General features: G+C 40.3%; 1 long non-coding RNA gene across 1 annotated transcript; it reads left to right on the forward strand.

The window, feature by feature from the left end:
• The first annotated feature begins 1,641 nt into the window (after window positions 1-1,641).
• LOC104152851 (uncharacterized) lies at window positions 1,642-27,065 on the forward strand. Its single transcript, XR_696069.2, has 5 exons — window positions 1,642-1,707; window positions 10,661-10,780; window positions 10,872-10,984; window positions 25,813-25,909; window positions 25,996-27,065. It is a non-coding gene; the product is annotated as an uncharacterized lncRNA (long non-coding RNA).
• Window positions 27,066-27,095: the final 30 nt, after the last annotated feature.

Below are 27,095 nucleotides of genomic sequence, written 5' to 3' on the forward strand. Positions count from 1 at the left end.
AGAGGGATCTGGGTTTTCCATCTCATGACGTTTCTTAAGGTTCCAGTCTGGTTTTGTGCGCAGTGAGAAGAAAGTAAGGTTTCAAAGTCAGAGACCTAGGAATAGGCCAAAGATAGGTGGCAACAGCTCTTGTCAAGAGACTCAAACTGTGTTTTTATGCATGAGTGTCTTGACTGTCTAATGTTTTGAAGAACTTGATTTGTCTTTCTATTTTCTTTTGATCATAAATGTTATGGATCTAAAAAACAGCTCTTGAAAAATAGTTCATCAAAGCTGGTACATGTTTTACCAGATTTATGGTTTTGACAAACTGGCGTTTTAGTTTAAACAGTATTTTGTCAAAAAGTAGTAATAAAATTCTTGACTAGCTTGACATGTCTGTCATACCATTTATTCAGCGAAAAAAAAATATTATCCACTGATAAAAGCAGAGCGTTGATGAAATAATAGTTTAGGACTAGATCCGTTCTGTCCCACTGAATTCAGTGACACTTCTTAATGTCACCAGCAAAAATTCAGAGTATTTTTTCAAGCACTAAAATTACGTAGCTAAGATGTCTCTGAAAACTTAGGCAAGTTGTGTACTTTCTCTGAGAGGAAAATGGACGTAACAATTGCTTGATAACAAGCTATTTTTACCTTTGTAACACAAATTCTCAGTATTTATCTGAGACTTGTTTTCCTCTGAGTGACTAAATATTTTTTGTATTTCTATGTTCCTTCACCGTTACATGCACTTTATGGATATTACTTTTCTTTAAATTCATTGGTGCGATTAAATATCATGGCACGTGCACAGCATATTCTGCTGCTTCTAGATCCTATTCTAATCATACTCATGGAGGAAAAAAAAAATCCTAAAAAAGGAAGAGAAATAAGATGTCTACTACTGAGCATTGTAGCATACAGCAGCACGTGGAGCTGACAGTGCAGTGACAACTGCAAAGGTCTCCCCAAGTCTTTTTCTTTACATACAGGTCTCTTTAGGTAATCACTTTTAAGACAGATTTATGAGTTTCATTTTATTTCCTCCTAGTCCCTTCATCCACTCCTATTATTGTTTCTCCTATACTCTTTTTATCTCACTTTTGACTGTGAGGCCTTGAGGATGGACTTGAGTTCTATAAACACTTCTGGTTTTATGCACACTGAAGTTATTCTTGAGACAATAAATATGTATAATTTGAGTTTCTTATTTCTATTATTGTTTTTTACAGTCATGGAAATTGGCATATTGAACTAACTGTAGTGGGATGAGTATGTTTGCGGGGGACTTTCCAGTGGAAAACGAGTGGGGCAGGTGTTTGTACTTTTCTTTGACTCAATGTAAATGTTGAACGATCTTGATATGTGCCTGTAATCATGAGTAATTTGAAGCAGGAATTGACCTTAGAGGACAAAATATTATATTCAAAGCTGTAAATATCTTGATATGACTCTTTTAAAGTGCTATTTTATTTTCAGTGTGATATAGAATGCTTGTTCAGGAGGTTTTACAAATATAAACGGGAGCAAGGTGCCTTTTTCACTCTGATAACTATAGCAGGCACATGACTTTGAGAGAAAAGTGCTGGTCCTGTGGGTGGTTCCCGCCTCCCCCCCCCCTTTATACAGTGAACTGGAAACTTCTTATTAGCCATGCTGACACTTTCAACTCTGCCATTTTCCTTTGCAGATATCCTAACTCTTGGATATGTGGCAAATACAGTAAGTCAAATAACCTATTTTCTAAATCTTTTTTATTTATATTTTGAGATATATTTCAAACTGATGGTTACAGCAGGTGTTATATGATTGTTGTTGTATTGCCTGCTTTTTACTTGTAATTTCATTGGATATTTTAAAATAATTTTAGGAAGATAGTGATATTTTAGGAAGTAGACACCTTTATAATTAGTACTTGAAAATCAGATGTGAAGTCTTTTGTTTTACATTTTAAAGGTCAGTAAGAAGGCATAATATGTAATCTGTTTGCTAAGTAACCCTTCAGTGGGCACTGATTATCGGGACAGTTAATTACCTGATGATAATTTAAAAGCAAAATATTACTTCAGAATAAATACTGAATTTATCTTGGAAATAGTTTTGAAATAGAGAATTTTAATAAGTAGCAGGAGAGTGTAATGGTATTGGCTCTCTGTAAACATATTTTCTAAAGAGATAATGAGTTGAAAAATGATTTTAACAAAATAAACTAAACGGGGAGAGGATGTTTTTATATGCGATACCATGTACATTCTTTGAAAAGGTAAGTCATTAAAAATGATGCCAGGCATTAGGAACGTCTGTTGCTTGGAAAGAAACATTTGAGAAAATTCATCTAATAGTGATTAATATATAGGCTTTACATAGTGCTTTTCCTTAGTGAGTCTCAAAATACTTTACAAAGGTGGGAAGAGTAGCTATCCACGTTAAACTCCTTTTTCTACAATCTAGCTGCAAAACATTTTCATTTGGCATGTAGAATCTTCCTGCTTATGTTATACCATAACTTTTTTTGCATAAGTAAATCTGTCCTAAGCCCAGCTATGGGTGTGGCGGCAGTGGTGGCAGCCCACCCAGTTGTAGATCAGCCTGCCCCGAAGAGAGCCCCGTGCCAGGTGCGAGGGCTGTGCTATCTCCCTGCTGACTTCGATGCCTCTTGGGGACCGCTGGGCATGGCATAGGTGACAGCACTTGTGTGCCTGTGGAGGGGACGCCCCTGGAACAAGAGCGCTGCTTTGTTCCTCAGGCGGCCCTGCATAACTACTGGACTTCTGACCATTAGCAGAACTTGACCTGGACCTTATGGCCAAGATATGGGATATGCTGTGTTTCGTGACAGTCCCATTGGCCTATGTTGAACTCAGTAAAATCCTGCTGCTGGTGTTCAGCAAAGCTGCTACATTATGGGCATCAGGATTGCACTGAGGTAAAGGGAGATGACTGTCACAAAAGATATGTATTTAGGTATGGCCAAGGCAAACCTCCAGAGGTACAGATTTGTGCTTTTCTGAACAAAGGCAGGTATCATTGCTTCAACCATGTTTTACCTGTTTGCAATCACAAATCAAGTGTACCAGTTGCCTGAGCAAGAATGTAACGTAGAGCTGCTGACTGTAGGTTTATAGTGGCTGTATTGATAGAGCCACTGAACACTTCGTCAAGCTATTTCTTCTGCTTAAATCCCTTTCAGAGGAGATGAAGATTTCCTTTCTTCTCATCTATGTGGATGTGGGTCTTTCAAAGAACAGGTTAGAGAAACAGCTGTCAGGAATGATGTAGTTGATCTTGCTTTAGGGCAAGCTGAAAGATCTTTTTGCATCACTTTGATCCTTTCTTTCTATAACTGGAGGTGACCCTACCCCTCCCTCTCCCCCCTTCCTCTCCCTCTCTCCCTCTCCCCCCTTCCTCTCCCTCTCTCCCTCTTCCCCCCTTCCTCTCCCTCTCTCCCTCTCCCCCCTTCCTCTCCCTCTCTCCCTCTCCCCCCTTCCTCTCCCTCTCTCCCTCTCCCCCCTTCTGTATATGCATGTATATATTTGTTCTTTCCAGCCTGCTGCATTTTTCAGCAAAATCTAAACTAGCTGAAGGAAGTAGTCCCTTTAAATGCAGCATCTTTTGAAGTCTGTAGGTATAAAAAGACAGTCATTGTTTGGTGCACCTCCACAAAGAATCCTTCTTAATCCTGATTGTGTGTATTCATGCCTTGGTTAAGCTTTCCCATGCAGAGGAATTTGAGTTGATTCACATTCCTTCATAAATGCATATAGGGTAATACATCAAACTTTCTTTCCTTGTAAGCAGTCTGATCAGTTCTGACGCTTTCTAACTCCATTAAAAATCCTTGTAGTAGTTAAGAGTGCCCATTAGTGTGAGCAAACTCCTGAAGCCCTTTAGAGTATTTGCTTTGCCATGCCATTAAATTGTTTACAGAGCCTGGTGCTTTGCTCCTGATATACAGTCAATACAATTTAGGGAAAAGATGGAGATTTTTTCCTGGTATTGTATTTGTGTTGTCCTATAAGACAAGGTGTTGAATCTCATATGGTTATCCTTGTCAGAAAAATTTTGACTGGAAAGTGGTACTGGAAGAGAGTTTTGAGACTCAGTGTTTTGATATGCAGTTTGGTTTACTGCAGTCTTGAAAATCAGGGAAGCTTTCCTCACACTGTGCTATTACTTGGACAAAGTCCAAGTTATTTCTTTTACTACTGCCCCTTCTTGTTTTTGCCTTCACAGCTCCGCTTGTCCAGTTCCAATTGCTTAAATCCAGGCCCAGTCAATGTATTACTTAAACATCTGTATAAGTTCCTTTAAGTAGTCCCTTCCTGAACTTGGTCCTGAAGTTTGTCATTGTTCCAGCGGGGACTTGGCATCAACTGGGGCTTCAAGGTACTGCTGTACCTATTCTCTGTTTTTAAAGGAAAAAGAATACAAATTTCACAGAGATTTCAGTCTGTGAATCAGACTTTAATCTCTCTTTTAGATGGAAAACCCAGTTTCTGGGGAAAGGAGCTTGCTAGTTGAGTCTGGTTCAAAAAGATCTTAGCAGTTCCAGTAATTACTCATTTCATCAATCCATCTAAATTTAAAGTGAGCTAAACCAAGTTCTTTCCTATAGTGTCTACTTCAAATAATTCTGCTTTACATTTGGACTGCCAAATAAGGAAATAGACCGTAATCTTCCAGGAGTTTCTTTCCCTTTTAGTTCATATAACGCAGAGATTTGCTGTAATAAGAGCCCTTCTTTCTGTGAAACCTGTTTAACATACTGGACTAAACAAACTATCTCCTAAAGAAAGTACGAGCGTTTTTTGTGTGCGCCTTACTCTAGCATTGGCTCTTGAGGACATTTCTGCATTTGTCGTCGTACTAATTGAGTGATGCATTTTGGACAGCTTCTGTGTTCTGATTTGTTTTGTTGTGCTTTTTTCTCCCTCCCTTCTTCCCCTTTTAATTTGTCTAGGCAAAAAAAAAAAAAAGCCCCTCCAGTGTTGTTTCCTGCAAAGACCATTCTTAAGAGCTCGTTGGACAGCGCAGGGCTCTTGAAGTGATAGCTAATTGGTGAAAGAAAGACCCTGATTGTCTTGAGGGAGCTGGAAAGTGCTGCGTGTGCTGCTGAAAGGGACTAGGGAGAAGGTGCCTGGTTTCGCTGAGCAGCTGCTGCTGGAGATGTTTGGAGATTACATCAGCATTGGAAAAAAGGGGCAAAAAAAAAAGTCCAACTTCACAGAGACGGAGTTTATGGAGTTTTTTTCCTTTCCAAAGGTCTTCTGACAATACTGTCATTGTCAATATAAGAGTTGTTAATTCTTTATGAATAGCACATGGGGCCTCTTGACTAAATAGTACGTTACATGTCCCAAATCTGTCAGCTGGACTCTTCTCTCACATGCTAGTGAGATCACTTTGATTGGAATGTTACAGGAATTGCTGGGCTGGCCACACAGCGCTGAATACCGCATTATATAATTAGATCTCCTAGTGTATTTTTTTTTTTTTGCATTACCTCATTATTCTAGCTTAAACATGGAATCAGTTCTTTTGATGATTTTACTAGTTGTAATTATATTAATACGATTCATTTTATGGTCCTGTCTCAGTGCTTATATAGATTATAAACTGTCCCGAAGGTTTCCTGACAAGACAAAAGTGGACTAGGAGACTTCAAAAGGCTTATTCAGATTTGAATTGACAATGGAGAGAACTGAGCAAGGTAAATGGAGTTAGAGCAGATTTTACCTTGGGATCTGATGAGAGAGAAATGACCTGTTGAGACTACAATTCAGTGAAGATTCTTCAGCAGGCATCATGCTGATGGGGTAGGGGGAAAAACACAACAACTGATTGAGTCAAATGACTCCCTATCAAACGCGAGGACATGAATTTGTTGTTGGGAACAGGCTTGTGGACTTTTGCCAATTCAATGATCCGGACAAAGCTGGAAGAAATCCTATTATTGGGCAGTTCAAGACTGCCATTGGCCCAGTCTTGATAAGTGAAACGTGATGGCTTACTGCCTGCTGGACAAGCTGCTGATCTGCATGTTAAGATGTCAGCTGCAGAGCCTGCCTGTATGCAACAACTGAGTGCGCCTGAATGAATATGAAGATTACTGGCCCAGCTCAGCATCCATGTGTCACACTACAGACTTGCAGAAGAAGTGGGATTTTACCCAGTTGGCTGATTTGTTACTGAGTTCCTCTTGTGGTTCCTCCTAGTCCGTTGTATCTCAAAGTGACTGAACATTTTAACTGACTATAATATGATGACTATTTGTATTTGTTGTCAAGTGACATGTCTGAGTAATAGAACTAGGTGGACACCATCAGTGATTTAGTCACTGGAATGATCTGTTCCAGGAAAAACAGATTGGTGCAACAACGAGTGTCTGGCTGACTCTCGCTGTGCTTCAGCAGTGCAGAGGGGTGGGGGCACGTGGCAGCATGGCATGCAGTGAGGTTTTTAGTCCTAAATCCCTACAGAGTAGTTTCATTTCCTTGCCTTTAATAAGGAGCTAAATAGACTGCTAAAGGATTTGACTGCTCGCCGAAGGCCATAGTGACTTAGGATTTTTTGGTTAAGCCACCTTGCAGAATGAGATGGGTGGCTCCAAATGGACTGTCTGCTTTGAAATGGACATTACACTAAGTCAGACATCCACAATCTTACTGCATATGCAGCACAGATTAACCTCTGCTTTTAAGCCATCTATTTTTCTACAGTAAGGGTAGGAAAAATCATATGGCCTTGCCTGAGAAACAAAATTGAAATGCAGTGTCCTTGGCTCAGTCACCTTAAAAAAACAATGTCCTGGCTGGGTTGATAATTTTCTGTGTCATGTAAAAGTGAAGGCTGCCACTTCATAAATTGGCTTCTGCATCTCTTGATAGCTCACGTAATGATACCAGAGTTCAGCCTAGGTAAAAAACCACAGCATTCCCATAAAGAGTTTCTTGCCCACTCATGACTCTCATACTCCTACAGGCTGTCTGTCTCTTTAGTAACTGTTAATCAGCTCTTATCATTCTGTCTTTTGAAGCCTCCTAAAATTCAGGCATGAGAGGTTGTATGGGCTTGTGCTGGAAAACACGGTAAGTGTCAGCTCAATTGATCTCAGCCTCAGATTTTATTTGTGGTGGATGACTGATCTACAAAACAGTCCATGGTGTCTGAAGATGCACATTACTGGCTTGAAATCTAGCCAGTCCACAATAAATTAAATGTGGACTTAACTAACCCCCCTCCCCCAATCAGTTTTTGTGGTTCCCATTTTTCTGACAATGATTCTGTCCTTTTTTTGCTCCTCAGCACCAGCAGACCACAAAGGGAAAGTGGAATGTTGTCTACTCGATGTGCAGACATACCTTTGATAAGTAGCTGGAAAAATAGAAACACTGACCCATTTTTCTTCTTTCCGTTGATCTTTGCTATTCTTAGTGGTTGTATGCATGTCTGTGAGGAAAACAAAGTTTGTAGATAAGTTGATAGCTTCTTTGGAAAAAAAAAAGTTGTCTATTGTCATCCTTTCTTATTATTGTATTTAAATTATATCTGACAGTGTCATATTCATACTAACCATGTAAAAAAGTGGATATAACGAAGGTACAGGTGAAGTTGTGGATTAATGCCTTAAACGTTTGGTGATATATTGACCTGACGCTGATTTGGGATTTGCATCCTTGATTCCTTTATCGCTGCAGAAGTGTATCTTGCATTTTCCATGCAAGTAAGAGATCATGGTCTTGTTATGGGCTTTACTCTTACACAGGCCGGATTTGCATTGACCTCCGTGGCATAGTTTGTAGGGCTGGTGGGGGGGAATGGTCAGAACTTTATAATGCATGACTTACCCTAACTGTTCTCTTTAATGACCTCAGGGAAAAAAGAGGGCCAGTAGTGGGTGAACTTGCTGATTTGTAGGAATAATGAATAGTAGATATATATCCTTTGGACAACCGCTATTCCAAAAGTCAGCATTGGCCCAATATGGAGAACAGTCTGGCAGTGGGCCAGTTCTGTTTGTATTTATCTGCTTAAATCCCTTAATTTTGGCCTTAGAGGGGTTACATAGATTTCACTCTGATTGTAGGAATGGTGTGGTTAATACTTGATGTAATGTTGCTCTGTATCCTATACAGACAAAATTGGCTGCAGCACTGAAGAATTTATTAGAACATTAAAGTTTTGAGCCCCATATATTTCGTTTAATAAAAATCTATTTATTTTGACAACAGAAGTTATTTAGATGATTCAAATACCCTTCGTAAAAGATCTCATTGCCTAGTAAACTCCATATGCATTCAAGGTAATTTTAATAGCATCTTGTTTAATTTCTGCAGATGCATAACTTTTTGTCCGGTGCTCCTGGACTTTTTCAAAATGGGAGGCCATACTCTTTAGAGACACTATGAAATTAGAGCTATCTCTTTTTGAGTGTGCAAAGTATAAGAGAAATGAGGATTTTCTTTATTCTTTTAAGGATATGCCTGTTCTCTTTTCATGGAGATAATAAAAATCTAGGCCCTGTAAGAGCTGGTTGTGGTGTGACAAAGTTGTGTATCAGTGTTTCCTGCCACGCTGCTGTGGATGCCCAAACTAAGAGAAGTAATGGGACCTCCAGAGCTGAGGGAAACCACTTCACATCTTGGGTCGGGCATTGAGTCTCTGCAGGGTGCTGTACGGCGTTGCCTCAATAAAACGGCCGTGCTGGCTGTGCGGTGGCACTCCCAGCCCTGTTGTTGTTGCGTGGTGTCTGTGCGCACCGTGACGGAGAGCAGCTGAGGTGGGCCTGGGCCCTCTCTCTCAAGTCGCAGAGAGCAGAGCGGGTTTGGGGAGCCGTCCTGGCACTGTAACACAGCTGCCTAGGGACTGCTCTGTGCCCCCAAAAGAGGTATCCAGAGCGCAGTGATCTGGCACAGATCACAGCATCCTGTGGTCCTGCAGAGTGGTGCTACTGATTGATTTACCCTGTTGTACTCTGATTTAACCATAATTTCTTTTCTCCTTCAGGGAAATACTGTATAAACATAATGTTGAAAAAGGTTAAAATATTATTTTTAGTTGAAAAGTTGGGTGGTGCCTGTCCTCACAAGTTGTGTTTTTTTTGTTTTTTTTTTACAAGACAGTGTAGTAAAAGACAAATTATGGAGAATAACTGCTTTGTGCAAGTACTTGTACTTAATTTAGAATCCATCTTCAAGTCCGTATTTCAATGGAAGTTTGACAGGATTGGCTGGAAATCACTCTAGAATCTGTTAAAATTCAGTCGGTTTCAGGTTGGCATTTAAGCAGCTACTTATACCCCACTGATTTTGTTCATGTTTAAGCATGTATGTAAAGATAAGCATGTGCTTAACAGCTGCTTAGAATTATGGATAATGTGAATGAAGACTCCAGTTATGGATACCCCTTCAAGAGAAGAAACAAAAGTATGTAGGAAGAAATGGAAAAACAATGGCAAAATACTGTGATGATTTTCAGATTCCTTACTAATGTACAAGTAATTGTAATTATATAGATGAATATCCATTGCATCTAAATATATTCTGTATATATTTATTAATTTGTATGATTAATATGCTACACTATTCTGTATATATTTATTAATTTGTATGATTAATATGCTACACAGCAACTGAAATGGCAATAAAACCTATTGAAAAGAACACTTTCTGCTTTAGGACGTTATCCCAAAGAGCCTCTGTTCTATTTTTTGAAAAGCAAATTTTTGTAAATCTGGTGATGGAAATAGTGATAGATGTTGTCCCAAACTGTGTTTGATACTGTGCTGCTGTTCTAACCAACACCTAACTTTGGCCTATTGGGTCAGTACTAAAAATAGAGGTAATTACAGAAACTTATAAGCCACCTACAATGCAGTTAAAAAAAAAAAAACTCTAATATTGCACTATTACTGAGAAAGATTTTCTGTAGTGTGACATGATTTCTTGATACAAATGCATATAAATATATGTATAAAAATGCTATAAGTACATATTTATATAAAATAACAGATAAGCAGACAAACATGGGCCCATACGATGAATGGGTGCTGAACTGTTACTATGACATTTTAACTATGTTTCTTAGGTTTATAGGATTATGTTTTGTTTTGGTTTTAGCCAATAATTTGAACAAAAATATGAGTCAGTATGTAAGCATTATTTCTAATTTTGTGACTACCTTAGGAAGGTTATTATAACGGCTCACATCTGAATTTCCTCCTGTGTAAAATCAATGTGACAATAAAGATTTTTCTTACAGATGGTATTAGGGTAAGTTTTTAAGTGTTGTACCACATTTATGAATGTCGGCTATATACACTTGGCTATAAGTGTAAACAGATGCGTGTGTGGGTATGTGTAGGCACGTATATGCACATAATTTTTTATATGGAAATGTTCTTGATATTTTAATATCTTATGATAACAACCCTTCCCACTTTGTTATGCTATTCAGTCTTGTATAGGTCTGAAAGAAAAATGGCTAAGTTTAGCAGCTTAAGTAACTGAGCTTGCAAAATGCCATTTGTGTTAATGCATATTAAGACTGTTAATTTACAGTGGCCGTTCTCCTGGTACCAGTGCTACTAGTGTAACCAATAAACAGAATTTGCTCCCAAACCACATAGCCATTTTCAAGTTCCACAATTGATACTTTGTGATTTTTTTTTTTCCAGGGCTCAGACTTCCTGACCTGTAAAAACTCAACTGATTGTGAATATCCTGTCTTCTGCAAATGTAATTGCTGTCTGACATTCTGTAATGTGCACAAAGTTGGCGTTATGGACTGCATTATGGTATGGAGAACTAATTACAGATAAGCTCATGTTTTGATGAGCATGTAATTATATTTATTGATTAAAATAAATCTACAATTTTATTTTGCAGTGTCATTACAATGGCATCCACTTAAACAATTACTGTCAAACCATGTAAACCCAACTGCAGTAGGACTCCCTTAAATGGATCTGGCGATGCAACAGGTGCTCTAATTACTTTAGGTAGGTCCATTACAGCAAACTCTGGAGTGGAGAAGCCGAAGAGACAAGTAAGGATACAATTATGTTGACTCTTGCAGAAGGAATCTGAACAGCTGGGGGCCCCGTGGCTTGTCTGCCAACTGCTTACAATGAACTGCCACACCACAAAGTGTAAGGCTCGGGGGAAATCTTATAACTGGCTAGCACTGCTGCCCTGGTTTGTACACTAAGGCACAGCTCGAGGGAAAGGAAAAATATTGTTAGAATCTCTCTAGATTCATCAAGTCATTGGACTGTAGGACAGTTAAAGGGCAGAAGCCTTATCTCAGTTATGCTAGCAGAAACCCTGAGTAGCTTCATAAAATGCATTTTTCATGCTTGTCACCGAAGTGAGTGACCTTATAGTGTGGCCCTTTGACTCTCAGCATAGGCAGGGCTAGTAACACCATCTCTTATTAAGGCTGCCAAGCACTTCCAGTTCTAAGGCCCTATTTTCAGCTGTTCAAAACTTTTTCAAAGTAGCTGTTCAAGCTAGAATTTTCCATGTTGCTTTGGGTGTCGGCCTCAGGCTGAATTCTCTTCAGAAAGTTTCAGCCAGAACAGTTTAACCTCTTCCAAGAACAAGGCTAGAGAAAAATACATTGTTTTACTCATGCTAAAAAAAAAAAAATCACTACCAATAATTTTCTTTGAAAAGATGTAGTCCTCCCGTTCTGGGATATGAAATTTGTCTGAGGCTTTGGTTTTTTTTTTTTTTTTTTTTCCTCCTTCCCCTATCAGGGATATGAGACCCTTGTTCACATGAAGGAAACTACCTGCTTCAAGTTGTGGGGGGACTAGACCAGATCTGATGTAGGGAAATGAGGAGGGCAACGAGGATTAGGAACCTGATTGGAAAAAAAGGAAACTCGAATGAGGCTTAGATGGGCAGAGGGGGAAGACGGGCCTGCACACAACTGATGCTGGACTGAACCATGTAGGAAGACTGGCACTAACAATGAGGAATAGAGATAAGAGGGATGAGAGCTGCTGGTGGTGGGAATCAAAGACCGTTCAGGCAAAGAGTCTCGGACAAAGAAATTACAGGATGCTGAGGGGGAGTTGAGGGAGGCTGTGCATATTGATCTGAAAGGGAAGAGCAGCGTGGCAGGGAGAGCAGGAATAAAGTGCATAATAACACTGAAACCAGACCAGGCAGTAGGAGATTAACATTGACACTGGATATAAGGGCTGGAAGTGAAACCCAGGTGGAAGTGGGTAAATGGTTACCCAAAGGCCGTGCTGAGGCAGGAGACAAACTGCATGAAATTAGAATTGTTTGTGCTAGGAGACAGGGCAAAAGCATAGGCTGGGAGAATATACACATGCATGGTGGAGGCTAAAATGGATGCTAAGGCTGAAGTTGGGAGGCTTGGATTTGCTGAGCAAAGCAATTTGATGTGGAACAAGAAGACGAGGTAACTGCAGAAGGATGTGCTCCTCATTGCAGAAGTAAAGGGGATGGGACTAAGACGGAGAACTAGAAATAGGTTGGGAATGGCAGGGCCAAAGGAACAAGGGCTGCATACAACGTCTGCTAGGCCATCACCCTTTAAAACTGATATAAATCCTGGGGCTAAAGCTTCATTGTTCTTTCTCCACCAGCAAATTTCTGTGAAAACTACTGTCAAAAATTCCTCCTTCCTAGCTACTACAGAGTGCCTTGGAGCTGTGTGCTCCCGTTTTGCTGGTAACATATGGAAGTGTCAATGCGGAATTAGGTGCTAAGCTTTTACAGGGCCTTATTAATACAATGTAGCAAAGTCAAGCACTGAGACCGAGACAGTGACAAAATTAAGGCTTTCTGTAAAAATTATGTTCTGCTCCCTGGGCATCATGATAGTCTTAAACTGCATTTTTGTACAAGTTCCTTATCATTTATTGCACAGGTAAAATGCTCTGGGGTTGAAGTTTGCAGGACAAATGCTTCGAATGTTACAGAAATTAGAATATGGAGTGTGAAAGACAGAGCTTTGTGAAGACTAAGCTAAGACTAAGTATTGAAATCATGAGGAAATTGATTTCATCTTCTCCTGCCACTGAGTTCTGAGTGAAAACACTCAGAGATATATGCTTATGTGCCAAGCACTTACAGGTGCAGATTAAGTCATTTTAAGTCATTTTAACATACTGGTACATAACATAAACTAGTGCATCATAAACTGGTACCTAATGCAAATACACTGAGAATTCAATTCCTGAAAATCTGAAGTGAGACACCTATGATAAGCAGATGCTAAAAGACTAATTCTTCTGTGCCTTGATTTGTTATTGCAAAATGAGATAACAAGGATATTTCAAAAATGTTAATATATGCAAAACATATAAGCATTAAAGGCTATTCAAGAGGAAATAAATTATTCTTGTGCAGGGGACCATACATTGGCAATGAACAAAACATGAGAACTCAATAAGCAAGTGCTGTCCATCCTGTCCACTGAACGTGGCAAGACTCCCATGGAAGAAATAATTTACTTGGGAAATGAGTATTTAAAAAATAATGGAGGGGAAATAGCTCCTCCTCCTCCCCTTGTGTGCTAGAAGAAGTTTCTAGTTGTTTCTATCTAATCTAGCAGTGGGCTCTTAACACTCCCAGTTCAGTTAAGCTACTCAAGGGAGATGAGCACAGGGATATGTTCTGTTCAGTTTAGTTTCTAGGTTCAGTTCCCACTTTAAGTGTGCAATAGATGAGATGCTTCCAGCTCAGAGATGCAAATGCTCTGAGTGCATGTAGAAGAAAAATGTAAGGAGAATTAAGGTTGAAAAGGGAGATATCCATAGCATTTAGGTGTATCTGGGAGGTTTCTAGCTTTGTACTATTACAAATCCAGGTGGCCTTGGACACCTGGATTGCATATTAGTGGTGGGTGTGTGAATCCTTTTATTGAATGAGCCCAGATGAATTTGAAGGCCAAGTCCCATATTTACAGGAATGTCTGAACTTAAGACCAGCCTGCATGACTTAAGAGGCCAAATTCCAAAAGTTTCGGCTGACTCCTTTTTGAAAAATAGGCTTAGGCCCTGAAGGTGGTGAAACAGCCTGATGATTCTTCATCAGTGTTTCTAATTGACCATTCGTAAGGTGAATAGTCTCTTTTCTTTCATTTTAAGAACTTAATAAATTTAATTTTTCTTCACCATCTAGAGGTGGATATTTCTCCTCCTTAGTCTTTATGTTAAGACAAATTCATGGAAGAAGGATCCATCAAGGGCTATTAAACATAGGCTATCCCTATGTTAGATTGTTGAATGATGGGAGAGGGTATTAAAGAATCATCACTGTTTGCTTGTCCTATTGTTATTCTCTTCGTAGACATTCACTGTTGATCATGATGGGACAGAAGGTACAGTGTTAACTGGACCAGTGATCTGATCCAGCACAGTGTACTGGTCCATGACCCTTCCCTTGCATCTGAAAAAAAGGAATCTGTCCATTAGATTTTTTTAGAATTGGCCAATGGGATGGATGCTTTCAGAGGGGCAGGAAGAACTAGGTTCTACTGTCTGTGTCCTCAAGAAAGTGATATCCTGTTGAAAGGATGAAGAGAAAGATGGCAGTCAGAATTATGAGATACTGGAAGACTCGTGACTTTAAATTAGTATCTTCTGCACCAACCCCAGGGCCAGGCACTTCCAGTAGCATGGCTGGTAGTTGATGAGATATCTCTTTTTTTTTTTTTTTTTGTCTGTGCTCACTAGCTGTTTCTTTAGACATGCTTTCTTTGGCATACATCTCAGACCGAATATAGAAACTTCCAGATTTTCAGTCCCTGCAAAATGTCTCCCACCACACCTACATTTAAAAGGGCGCAGGATCTAGTTAGCTAATTTGTTCCTAGGCAGTTAAACTACTTTATGTGAGCTCCAGACTACAAAGTAGATTTAACATACCGTTTTAGGAATATGACCAGTGTTGTATAGGAGGACATGTCTGTATCTGTCTCAGAGTGATAATCTAATTGGAGGTCGTCCTTTGTGTAACCCTGCTAACATTTTAGGTTATTTTGGGAAACCCTGTGGACCAAGTACTATGGAATGCAGTTAGGAAAAACAGTATTTTCTCAAATATTTCAGATGTGGAATATTTATTTTGTAGCCAGAGAAACTTGTTTTGTTGCCAAGCAACTGACCATGCGCAGGATCAACTGCCAGCTGTACTTGAAAAGAGGAAAAAGCCCAGTTACCTCTCCTCAGTCTGCATGTGATCATATAAGCATTTACAATGCAGTGAAGAGTAATTTTTAAAATAAAATCTATGCTACAGGATTCACTGTGAATAGCCTCTGGTCAATGATGCCTTTCCCCTCCACCTTCCCCCAAGTCGTGTGTAATCACCATCAGTAACCAATAGAAGAAACCACTAACATTGGTGCTGGAAAACAGGCCGCTTTCAGAAGCGTTCCATTCTGAGGTCTGCTTCTCCAGAGCCCTCAGTAATAGAGTTTGGTCTTTAGCTCTTTGCTGGGCTTCTGGTCCAAAATCAGGGCAAGGTCCTTAGGTAAATCTCAGAATTCTGCTTGGATTATTTTATTGATTTGATACGTTAATTTGAGCAGGCCTCCATTGCACAAGTCTGTTGAGTGAAAAGTAGCTACCTGGGGAGTTTTCTGTTTTTACAGAAGCCTGTCTGTTGTATAGTGGACTTAACTTGAGAACAGTGAATAGAATCATTCTGGATTAACGTTGATGTTACTGAAGTTCATTCCCTGCGGTGGTTACGCCTGTAACGAATGCTTCCACCTCTGCTTCTGAATTGGTGCTTTAATCGGTCAAAACAATGGACTGCCCAGTACTCCTCTGGGAGTTTGCCCACCTGGGCAAACAGGAAAAGGGGAAAAATAATGTTATTTAGTAAGAATCAGGCTTGTAGCTAAGTCTTACAGAGAAATGAGTTGAGAAACTATAAAAGCATACAAGACAGACCTGTGAAATTTGAGGGTTTGTGAGGAGTCTCAGCGAAATTTTGGAGCTCTTGGTGGGATATACGTGTACTGCTTCTCATAGCGTGAATCTTTTTTGGTTTCTCAGATCCATAAAATAGTTGTTTATCTGCATTTCCAGTGTGTATTAGTTTATCTGTTCTTTGGTGTGCCTATGGTGTACTGCAATGCTTCGCTGTCAATTTGGAGATAATTGCTTGGATTTCTTCTAGGAGAGCACAGATGTCAAATTCTTGTATGCTTTCAAGCACTAAAGGAGCTTGCCTGTGAGGCTGCTGTTCAGTCTCCTAAAGCTTCCTCTCCAACCTTGCCTCTTCTTTCCACCCCATCTTCCTGCTTCAGAATAACGTGTGTCGGTTGACCTCATTAAGCTGTCAAGGCTCCACATGGTGGCATTGCCTACGCTGTTTGTCATCACCTCTTGTGCAGTTTGATCTTCAACCACTGATGGAGACTGACTATATGTGCACATTAGTTTGGTTAATTTCTGTAGCCACAGATGATTTTTTATTATAAAGTTACATGAGGTATTTTAGTGGCTCTTGTAGATTGAATGCAAAGCAGTAGTAGTGGATCACTTCAGAATCACTCTATTTCAGGTTTTCTTCAATGAGAATGATTATTATTCTTCAACAAGGCAAGAAAAGATATCCTGAACATGACGATAAAGATGCTTAATGCATCCCTGGTGTTTTGGGGGGAATCAATCTCCTCCCAGTTTTCCTCATTGTGCTTTTGTCTACTTAAGAGTATTGTGTAGCTTGTATGCTGATGAGTTTGATATTTTTATTAAGTTAATTTTATTTGGGAAAAGTTTTTAGGCTTCAGGCTGGATTACAAAAAATTATAATTATTCAAAATGTAGATTTCCATTGTTAAAATGGCTAAACTTAACTACTGGTGCAAGCTAGTGCATGAATGTCAGTGATGGACTCAGTTTCTCTCATGAAAGTGTTACTGTAGTATTATTGGCAAGAAGATAAGATCAGCAGTCCGTAACGACCCCTGAAGTGTTTAACTTTTTGATCCAATTACATGCACAAATGCATATATGCAGTTTACAGGCTGTAACATAGGTTGGAAAAGTTTCCAAAGAGCAGTGCTGAACAGTGTGAGATTTCTCCTAAATATAATGATAATTTTTGTGATATTAGTCCCTGTGAGTCTTAGACCGGCAATCCTCTCTGTTAAGCCCTCCATATGTATGTGAAAAAAGAAAAAATGTGCACTTAATAGTATTTTTGTTCGAGTATCTCAGGCTCTGAAAACATTAGATCCTGATGTATGAGCTGCAGTGATACTGAAGTTTATAGTCTCCAGTGAGTGCTACAGTGGAGTCAGCTTCTCTACTCTTTGCTAATGAATTATTAAGGACAGCTTGTTGCAGTCCTTATGTGAACAATATCAGTGAAAAGATGATCTTATCTGTTGTCAGCTATTTCCTGACATTTACTTTCATCAGCAGAAATCCTAACGTACCACAGGCTGTATTTTAAGTAGTTACTTATACCAGACATAAATAGCATCTCACAACAGTATTGTGTTGCTGATGGTGGTAGAATTATTTCTGATCCAGAACAGGAAGTAGTTCTAGGAGGATGGAATATTCCTTCCTTCCATTCAATTCTTTTTGTAAAACAGGAGATAGAGTTCCCCAGATTAAATGAAATGTTGTCATATCTATGGTATGTACTAAATATCAAAATTTTGGGTAAGGCATTTTACATCTTGACCTTAATAGTATAAGTATGTGCAGAGTTTGAACCTCTGCTTGATAGCTAATAAGTTAAGAACCTGTTTGCTCCATTTGTGTAGATATTAGAACTAAATGAACACTAAAGAAAACATGACAATATTTTTAATAATGTTCACGATATTTCAGTGTATTTTCTGCAAACATTTGTTCACCAGCAAAAACAGCGGGAATCTTACAAATAATCTGCTGATTGTGGTTGCCTAAAGATTCAGTCTGGAAACACGGTTCAGCCATTTTGAAATCTTCCCTCTAAGCGTCACATAGGTGTGTGATGAGGGAACAGAGGCAATACTGATTTTGCTGTCCAGTCGTATAACAAGAATAACGGCTGGTTAACGTTCCAGTTTGGTGTTTTGCTGCAAACCCACAGTCAGAAATATGATTGCATTTATTTTTTACTAGGTAGTTTGAATTACAGGCATGATAGGTTTCATAAGACGGGGAACTGTGTACTCCCTCTTTTGATCACAAGAGCTATTAAATACATTATCAGCTGAAGCTTGCTTCCCCAGCTCTGGTATGTGCACAATATAGTGACTGTGGTATATTACGTACAATTTTGTTTGAAAACCTTTTGTACCTTGCGCTCTGTACGTGCTGTGGCTGCTCAGAAGGTCATTATTAGTCATTCTGGCCCTGGTTCTTGGCTACGCTTTAGTTAGTTTGCACTGGTCTACTGGATCTATACGGTGAAAGATTATCTATGAGCAAGGAAATCCTTTGCTGTCACACTGTTGCCATAACAGTTCCTGTGCTACATAGGATGCAGAACTATAAGCAAAGGAGTATGGTCAAAACATCCCAACAATGCCCGAAAACTGCAATAGCCCTCAGTCACTGACAGCTGACGTAAAGCAGAACAGCTCTGAAGATGCTTCACTTTATGTTAGGGTTTGACCTGGCTGATAGCCAGTCTCACGGTCTGGGGAGCCCCGGTTGTGTCTACCTACCTTGGCTCAGCTCTGGACTCTTTTTGTACAGTTTGAATGCTACTGAGAGCCTGGCTCAGTGAGTGCGTGCTGGCTAGGCTGACTCTCATTTTCTGAGTGCTCATGTGTGTTGCATGCACGTTGCTTAGGCTGGGGGCTGTGATGAATACATGTATAAGCTATAGCTGGCAAGAGCGCAGCTTGCCAGAGGAAATATGAGTGAGTCAAGTACTAGAAATGTGCTTTGAGACTTCTCATGGTTTGCAGATATTACTAACCACATGTCTTACAATAAAACTTACTGGTGCACCTCATGCAAAAACAATATTAAAGCATGTATCTGCTGAAGCTCTACTATTTTTTTCCAGGATTGGAAAGTACATAAGTGTTTTTATTTTCCATAAAAGATAGTGTTCAAGGGTAGCAATAGTCCATTAACAGACCTTTGCAGTTACTTGTTCTGCCCTGTTCTCACTTTTTTTGCCTCTTCTACTGAGGTGCGAAAATGGTCTATGCAGCCCTAACAGTCACCTGTGGAATAGTTAGAGCAAAGTGTAATATTCTGAGCCTCCACTTTCCCAAGGCTTCCTGAAGGAGTCTCTGTTTATCGTTCAGCCTGCAGTGCCTGTATTGAGTTACACTAGGAATGTGGAAAGCTATATGGGAAAATCTGTCAGGCTGTGAAAAGATCTTAGGCTTTGAAATTTTATGGACCACGCTTGCTAATGCACATTCCATATTTCAGAGTGTCTGGCTGCCCTCAGTCCTTGTAAGGGTGTGACGTACATCTTAGAGCGTACGTGCATGTTTGTTACAAGCACGACTGAACTGATGAGCAAGGCCACAGACCTAGGGAGTTACGGGGAGAGGAAGTCCCACTAGAGGATAAATTATAGTGACATCTACTAGCGTTGGCACAGTTAAGGGTCATTCACCATTTACAAACCTGATCTCTAATATGGTTTGATTATCAGTATAACTCCTCCACAAAAGACTTCTAGTAAAATCCAAATTCAGGTGTGGGGTCTATATTTTTCCTAAATACAAATCATTGTGAAAGACTGATCTACAGGTTAGATCTTCAGCTGCTAAAAATCAGTTTGATATTCAAAAGAGGATATGGTTTCATCTATTTCAGCAGGACCTAAATTTGAAAGTCGTCAAGCCCCATTAATAGGACTTCGAGTATGTTCAGTTGCATATCTGTAACTACAGTGCATGTGACATGTGCTTGGTAAAATAAAACAGAAAATTCAATTTGCTCCTGAAACTATGCTTTGCACACACGAGCTACTGTACAAACAGTTTCAAAAGCCTAAAACTGTGGACTGTACTGAAGAGGCTTTTTTACTTATTTTTAACTTTGATTTGTCATGTAGGGTTACCTACATGTCCTGGTAAGATAATAATAATTAAAAAAACACCCTAAAAAAAAAATCAGTAACATGAGGATATGGAAGCACGTTCCCAATTAGAAAGCTGCAACAAAACATAATCGTTAACATGTTTTCCTCTTTTTCCCTGTCTGCTGAATCTACCTATCAAGTTAGTCAGCTTCCCTGACTATCTGTTCAAAGGTTGGGATTTGCTGTATGTACAGAAGAGTTAACACATTGGATCATTTATATATGCGTGCTTATGGAAAGGGAGGTGTAAAACTGAAGGAGTTTGTGTATACGGTCAAGTCCATTAGTGTTTCTATAAAGCAGGCGACTCCAGGTTTGGGAATGCAACATATAGGCAAAGTCAGTTCCCTGAGTAGGCAGATGCAAAGCCATTTTAGGACTTAATATATTAAAACCAAGATGGTGGACTCCACTCAGAGGACAGTTTGTAGCTATTCAACTTATTTTCAATGATGTCCTGTGGTTTTAGGGAGATACTTACTTAATAAGCATTCCTCCACATATGTGTAGAAGATAGTTTCCCTATTGGATGAAATTCTGTGACCTGGCTTATGCAGATCAGACCATATTATCATAATTTGATTGGTAAATTAATGACAATATATTTCTTGAGTACTCTGGCTTCTTTTTCAGTAGCTTCCTGTTTTAAACAACAATACCTTATAAATTACTAGGTTTTTCTTCACCCAGAAAAAAAAAAATCTGATCCATGGCAGCCACTGCTCCCATTAGAAGTCATGGCATAGAATAAAACTGTGGTCCTTGTGAAGGACCATGGATTTCACCCATGTTTCCTGGATCGGTATAGGCCGCTTTGAATCCCCAGTAACACCTAAGCTTAAGCACATAGGTTCATGGGTTGCATTAAGGGGTGATGGATTAGAGACACCTTTCCCTGACATTTTTGTTGTTTTATTGGGCTTATATCCAGACCTTAGTGTTATGCAAACCTCATACTTTTTGTTTAAAATATGAAGCAAATACATTGTGAAAATGATATATTTCCAAGTGATTTTGTCATCAGGCAATTAAAATATCATGTGCTATAAACATCTCTAAGACTCTATGGATGGGAAAGTTGCCAGTTTCACAAGTCACATTGCCTTCAAAAGTACAATGAACGTACAGTACTCTGAACAGCCTGGAAAGAAAAGTCATTTTCCAGCTCTTAGAATCTTTTTTTAGCTTTTTGCAGTGCTCTTAAGTCAAATTCTGATGATTCTAAGGGCAGAACCATTAAGCACCAATGATTCGTCAGTACTGGCATATTTAAATTCCAGACAACACACATGAACCTGTGCTTAATATTTTAATTGCACACCCAAAATGCTTTTAAAGAAAAACTAGCTAGAAAATGCATGCCTCTCATAAAAACTATTAATTATCTTCATTTTATTAGAAAAAGAATCAAGTAACTTGTACATTTTTTTATTTCATTGTTGCTGTTTTGGCGAAGAATGTGACGATGTAGACTAGGAATTTAAAAGGGATCTGTAAGATTTGTCTCTTAAATTCATATGTAAGCATCAAATTATCTTCCTTATCTTTGGAAACTACATCTCTCATTGGCTTGAACAAATTGATTTCAATTTATAAAACATTAAAAAGCATCTCTTGAAGTACTCTGTTAGCCTTAACAGAAAAAGTTTTGAGCCCAATGCCTTAATAATTTAGCTACAGGTCTGAATGTGCAGTGATTAACTTCAGGCTTCTTGATTTGTTATTAGTTAAGTGTCCCTGTGCCTCAGCTTACCCAACTGCAGGATGAAGACGGTGTTGTTGTGCCTTGCACAAGGTGTGAAGTACGGTGCTGCTTCTATAGCCAGGGAAGAAAGACTCACTGAGAACGCTAATGTCACATAGGAGAGCCAGGCCTGGCTCTCTGCCTCGCTATTGCTGTCGTGGGTCCTTCCAGAAGAGTCATTTAGGCTCAGATCCACAAGAGTTTTTAGGCAATTGTTTCACAATGAAAGTAAAAGGCGCTCTATTTTTCATGGGTCTAACTCCAACTCTTTCTACATCTCTGTCCTCACATGTAAAGTGAAGATAATAGCCATTTTCTATTGCAGGACATATGTATGAATAAATACACTGAAGCCTAACAGTTTCAATACAGTAAAAGGAGCCAGGGCAGTGAAATTTAGTGAATTAGAAATGCTATTTTTCAAATTGTTGTAGAAGCATAGGCCTCACTGACTAATTGATGTTCCTAAATCTCTAAAGTAATCTAGAAAAATGCCCCCTGATGGTAGATTGAGATCCTTGGGAGAAAGGCATAACATAACTTTATTCTTGGCTTTATCATTTTAACACTAGAGTATTTCAACAGAGTGCATTAATTAATAAGCCACTAAAAATAACTGTTGCATATTCCCTGAAAATTGTGATCATGAAGATCTTCCATGTAATGTATTTGAAAAAAAAAAAACGTTCTAGAGCTTGTAATCATTATCTGAAAAGAAGAAAAAACAATATGACAATGTTAATGACCAGTTCCAAAGTAATGAAAGTTCCTTTAGTCTATTGTTGCTCTTCAGGAACAAGAATTCCAAGGGGAAAACCTCAGATGAGTGCTAACAATTGGAAAATTTTACCTAAACAATTAAGATAGTACTATAATTATTTGGAAAGAACAGCAGACCACTTATGATGTATGTTGGTGTTCTAAATATACATGTAATTTACACTGGATAATGTGCTGGTGACCAGTTGACCTGTAGAAGGCTATCTCAGCGTAGGAAACTTTTAATAGTCTCTTTCTTCCACCAGTACAACCAGGGGAACAGAAATGAAAACTGTGCCTTGATCAGTTGTGCCCTGGTGCAGTCCTGCGGCTGAAGGGAGTGTCCTCACTGCTGTTTGCTTGGGAAATTGAGTTTTGGTGGCATAAAGGTGAGGGCAAAATGAGGTTATGTGTCCCAATATTTTGGCAGCAAAACAGATTTTCCTGTGCTGTGGAGAAGCGATGAGCCTTTTCTATCCGCTCCTGTAAATCAGTACATCTCCAATAACACTGAAGCACTTGAACCTATTTATGCCAGGTGCAAATCTGTCCCACAGTCATATCCATATAAATAGATCCCATGGCTTTCCCAGCTTAGGGGACTGATATAATTCAGATGAAGACTTAACCTGCGTGGCTGAACCAGTGTCTTGGTGGAAGTGTTAGGCACCTGTGAGCATTTACTATTTTTTATTTTATAGATTGTGTGTGCATAGAGACACTGTCTTGTTGGGAGAGGTGTTCTTGGATGATACAGAGGTCACAAAATGGGTTTTTTCGAAAACTACAGTGCAGCAGAAAGGGGACTTCAATACAGTTTTGGAGTATTCTTTTAGTAAAATATATATACAAACAAAGAAGGTCTGGTTGGAGATGTGAAGGTTGGGGGCAGCCTTGGCTGCAGTGACCATGAGATGGTGGAGTTCAGGATCCTACGAGGAGGGAGCAGGGCAATGAGTAGGATTGCAACGCTGGACTTCAGGAGAGCTAACTTTGGCCTCTTCAGGGACCTACTTGGAGGAATCTCATGGGGTAGGGCCCTAGAAGGAAGAGGGGTCCAGGAGAGCTGGTTAATGTTCAAGTATCACTTCCTCCAGCCTCAAGACGGGTGCATTCCTCTGAGTAGGAAGTCCAGCAAAGGGGGCAGGAGACCTGCATGGATGAGCAAGGAACTCCTGGCCAAACTCAAGCAGAGGAAAGAAGGCTACAGAATGTGGAAAAAGGGACAGGCCACTTGGGAGGAATACAGGGACGTTGTCAGAGTGTGCAGGGATGCGACAAGGAAGGCTAAGGCCCAGTTGGAATTAAATCTGGCAAGGAATGTCAAGGACAACAAGAAGGACTTCTTCGGTTACATCAGTAGCAAAAGGAAGACTAGGGAAAACGTGGGCCCGCTGCTGAATGGGGCGGGTGCCCCAGTAATGAAGGATACAGAGAAGGCAGAGTTATTGAATGCCTTCTTTGCTTCAGCCTTTACTGCTAAGGCCAGTCCTGAGGAATTCCAGACCCTGGGGACAAGAGAGGAAGGCTGGAGAAAGGAAGACTCTCCCTTGGTCGAGGAGGATCAGGTTAGAGATCTTTTGCCCAAACTTGACATCCACAAATCCGTGGGCCCCGATGGGATGCACCCACGAGTGCTGAGGGAGCTGGCGGATGTTATCGCTAGGCCACTCTCCATCCTCTTTGAAAGGTCCTGGAGAGCAGGAGAGGTGCCTGAGGACTGGAAGAAAGCCAATGTCACGCCAGTCTTCAAAAAGGGCAAGAAGGAGGAGGAGCCAGGAAACTACAGGCCTGTCAGCCTCACCTCCATCCCTGGAAAGGGGATGGAACAGCTCCTCCTGAAGGTCATCACTAAGCATCTGGAGAACAAGAAGGTGATCAGGAGTAGTCAGCATGGATTCACCAAAGGGAAACCATGCTTGACCAATCTGATAGCCTTCTATGACGGAATGACTGGCTGGGTAGATGAGGGCAGAGCAGTGGATGTTGTCTCCCTGGACTTCAGCAAGGCTTTTGACACTGCCTCCCATCACATCCTCCTAGGTAAGCTCAGGAAGCGTGGGCTAGATGAGTGGACGGTGAGGTGGATTGAGAACTGGCTGGATGGCCGAGCTCAGAGGGTTGTGGTGAATGGCGCAGAGTCAAGTTGGAGGCCTGTGGCTAGTGGTGTCCCCCAGGGGTCAGTCCTGGGTCCAGTCTTGTTCAATGTATTCATCAATGACCTGGAGGAAGGGACAGAGTGCACCCTCAGCAAGTTTGCTGAGGATACAGAACTGGGGGGAGTGGCTGACACACCAGAAGACTGTGCTGCCATTCAGAGGGACCTGGACAGGCTGGAGAGGTGGGCGGAGAGGAACCCCATGAAGTTCAGCAAAGGAAGTGCAGGGTCCTGCACCTAGGCAGGAATAACCCCACGCAGCAGTACAGGCTGGGGGTTGACCTGCTGGAAAGCAGCTCTGCCGAGCAGGACCTGGGAGTGCTGGTGGACAACAAGTTAAACATGAGCCAGCAGTGTGCCCTTGTGGCCAAGAAGGCCAATGGTCTCCTGGGGTGCATTAGGCAGAGTGTTGCCAGCAGGTCGAGGGAGGTGATCCTGCCCCTCTCCTCAGCCCTGGGGAGGCCTCCCCTGGAGTACTGTGTCCAGTTCTGGGCTCCCCAGTACAAGAGAGACATGGCACTCCTGGAGAGAGCCCAGCGGAGGGCTATAAAGATGAAGAGGGGACTGGAGCATCTCTCCTCTGAATAAAGACTGCGAGAGCTGGGCCTGTAGAGCCTGGAGAAGAGAAGACTGAGAGGTGATCTCATCAACGTGTACAAGTATCTGAAGGGGGAGTGTCAAGAGGATGAGGCCAGCCTCTTCTCCGTGGTGCCCAGCAAGAGGACAAGAGGCAGTGGGCACAAACTGAACCACAGGAAGTTCCATCTGAACCTGAGGAAAAACTTCTTCACTGTGAGGGTGACAGAGCACTGGAACAGGTTGCCCAGAGAGGTAGTGGAGTCTCCTTCGCTGGAGATATTCAAAAGCCGTCTGGATGTGATCCTGGGCAATATGCTCTAGGTGACTCTGCTTGAGCAGGGCGGTTGGACTAGATGATCTCCAGAGGTCCCTTCCAACCTAAACGATTCTGTGATATATATATTTAAAATGTTAGTATTTTCAAACACATAAAGAGCAACTTCAGCATTTTCTAATGAAGAAAAGAGGATATTTATGCAGAGGTACCTTTTCGTCTCAATTATTTTAACTAATCTCTCCTTTTTACTCTGTTTTAACAGTGTGAAAGAACCCTTTTAAGTGAGGTTGTATTTAACACTACTGCCACGTTGCACTTCCAGGATGGCATAAGGAGAACTTACTACAAATGAGAGGCAGGTAATTATGGATGTATGTGGGAAACGTTACTAAGCATTGCATTCTGAGCTGCCATTCTTTGTAAGTTCACACCTGAATTTTTGCAGGAAAACATATATGGAGAAAGAAAGTGGTAAGTCCTCCTTTTCTGATGCTCACTAATGTGGTATATAAATATGACTTGAAGCAATGAGTGTAAGATTTCACTGCAGGCACTGAGGGAATAATGGATGGGAGTTAGCAAAAGAATAGCAGGAATGAATGAGGATATCTAATGAATGTTTATTCGCTTTGAAAGATGATCTCTTTGGCTGAGGCTTGGAGTTACTAAACAGCTAATGGCTGATACAAATGGTTGTAGATAGGGTAGATGGCCTCAAGATTGATGGCTGACTGTTGTTGGTCTAGTTTTTTAATCCAGGCTTCTGCTGGAATGCAAAGTTCCTAGCTCGAGATCAATTATACAAGGACATAAGAAGAAAAAGATAGCCGTGGTATTTGTCTGCTTCTCAAACTACCCAAGATGTGAAACATTTTTGCTTGCAGTGACATGCCTGTTAATGCCAGGCAATGTAATGTTTTCTTATACAATGATTTGCTTGCAGTTAAAAGTAAAAACTTTTCTGAAATGCTACTGTTCCTTGTACTTTTCAAAGGATTATGAGTATGTTGTCTGCACTGATAAACTGGGGAGTTGGGATGTCACTGTAACAATGCAAAAAGTGCCCGAGTCTCTTGGAGTAGGCAGCTTGCCAGTAGCTGTGCTGTTTATCTAAATTCATTTCATCACGCTGCAGAAATACCAGAATTCACCCAGAACAGAACAGAGGACCAAAGCAGAATTATACAATAACAAGCAGAGATGGGTCTGCATCAATTGTTAGTACTGAATTAGGAGAAATTTTCATCTGAATTCATATCTGAAACATACAGCTTGTCTTTATTGCTGTTAATGAAGCAGAGGCTGGTGCAAGGAATGGAGCACTGGGTAATCTAAGAAATCTAAACTTTCAAGTGTGCTTCCGAGCTGCAAGACATACTTAGCTAATGACCATGAAACAGTTGTCTCATATGTAAAAGATTCTTTACAGTAACACCTGTTAAACTTGCTTTGATTTTTCCGTTAACTGAATACCAGTGGAGAGGTATAAGAACTAAGAAATCTGAGAAAATGATAGAGCTATAACATTTTTAAGGTAATTTTAAA

This window comes from Struthio camelus, chromosome 5, assembly GCF_040807025.1.
Source record: "Struthio camelus isolate bStrCam1 chromosome 5, bStrCam1.hap1, whole genome shotgun sequence".
Taxonomy (NCBI): domain Eukaryota; kingdom Metazoa; phylum Chordata; class Aves; order Struthioniformes; family Struthionidae; genus Struthio; species Struthio camelus.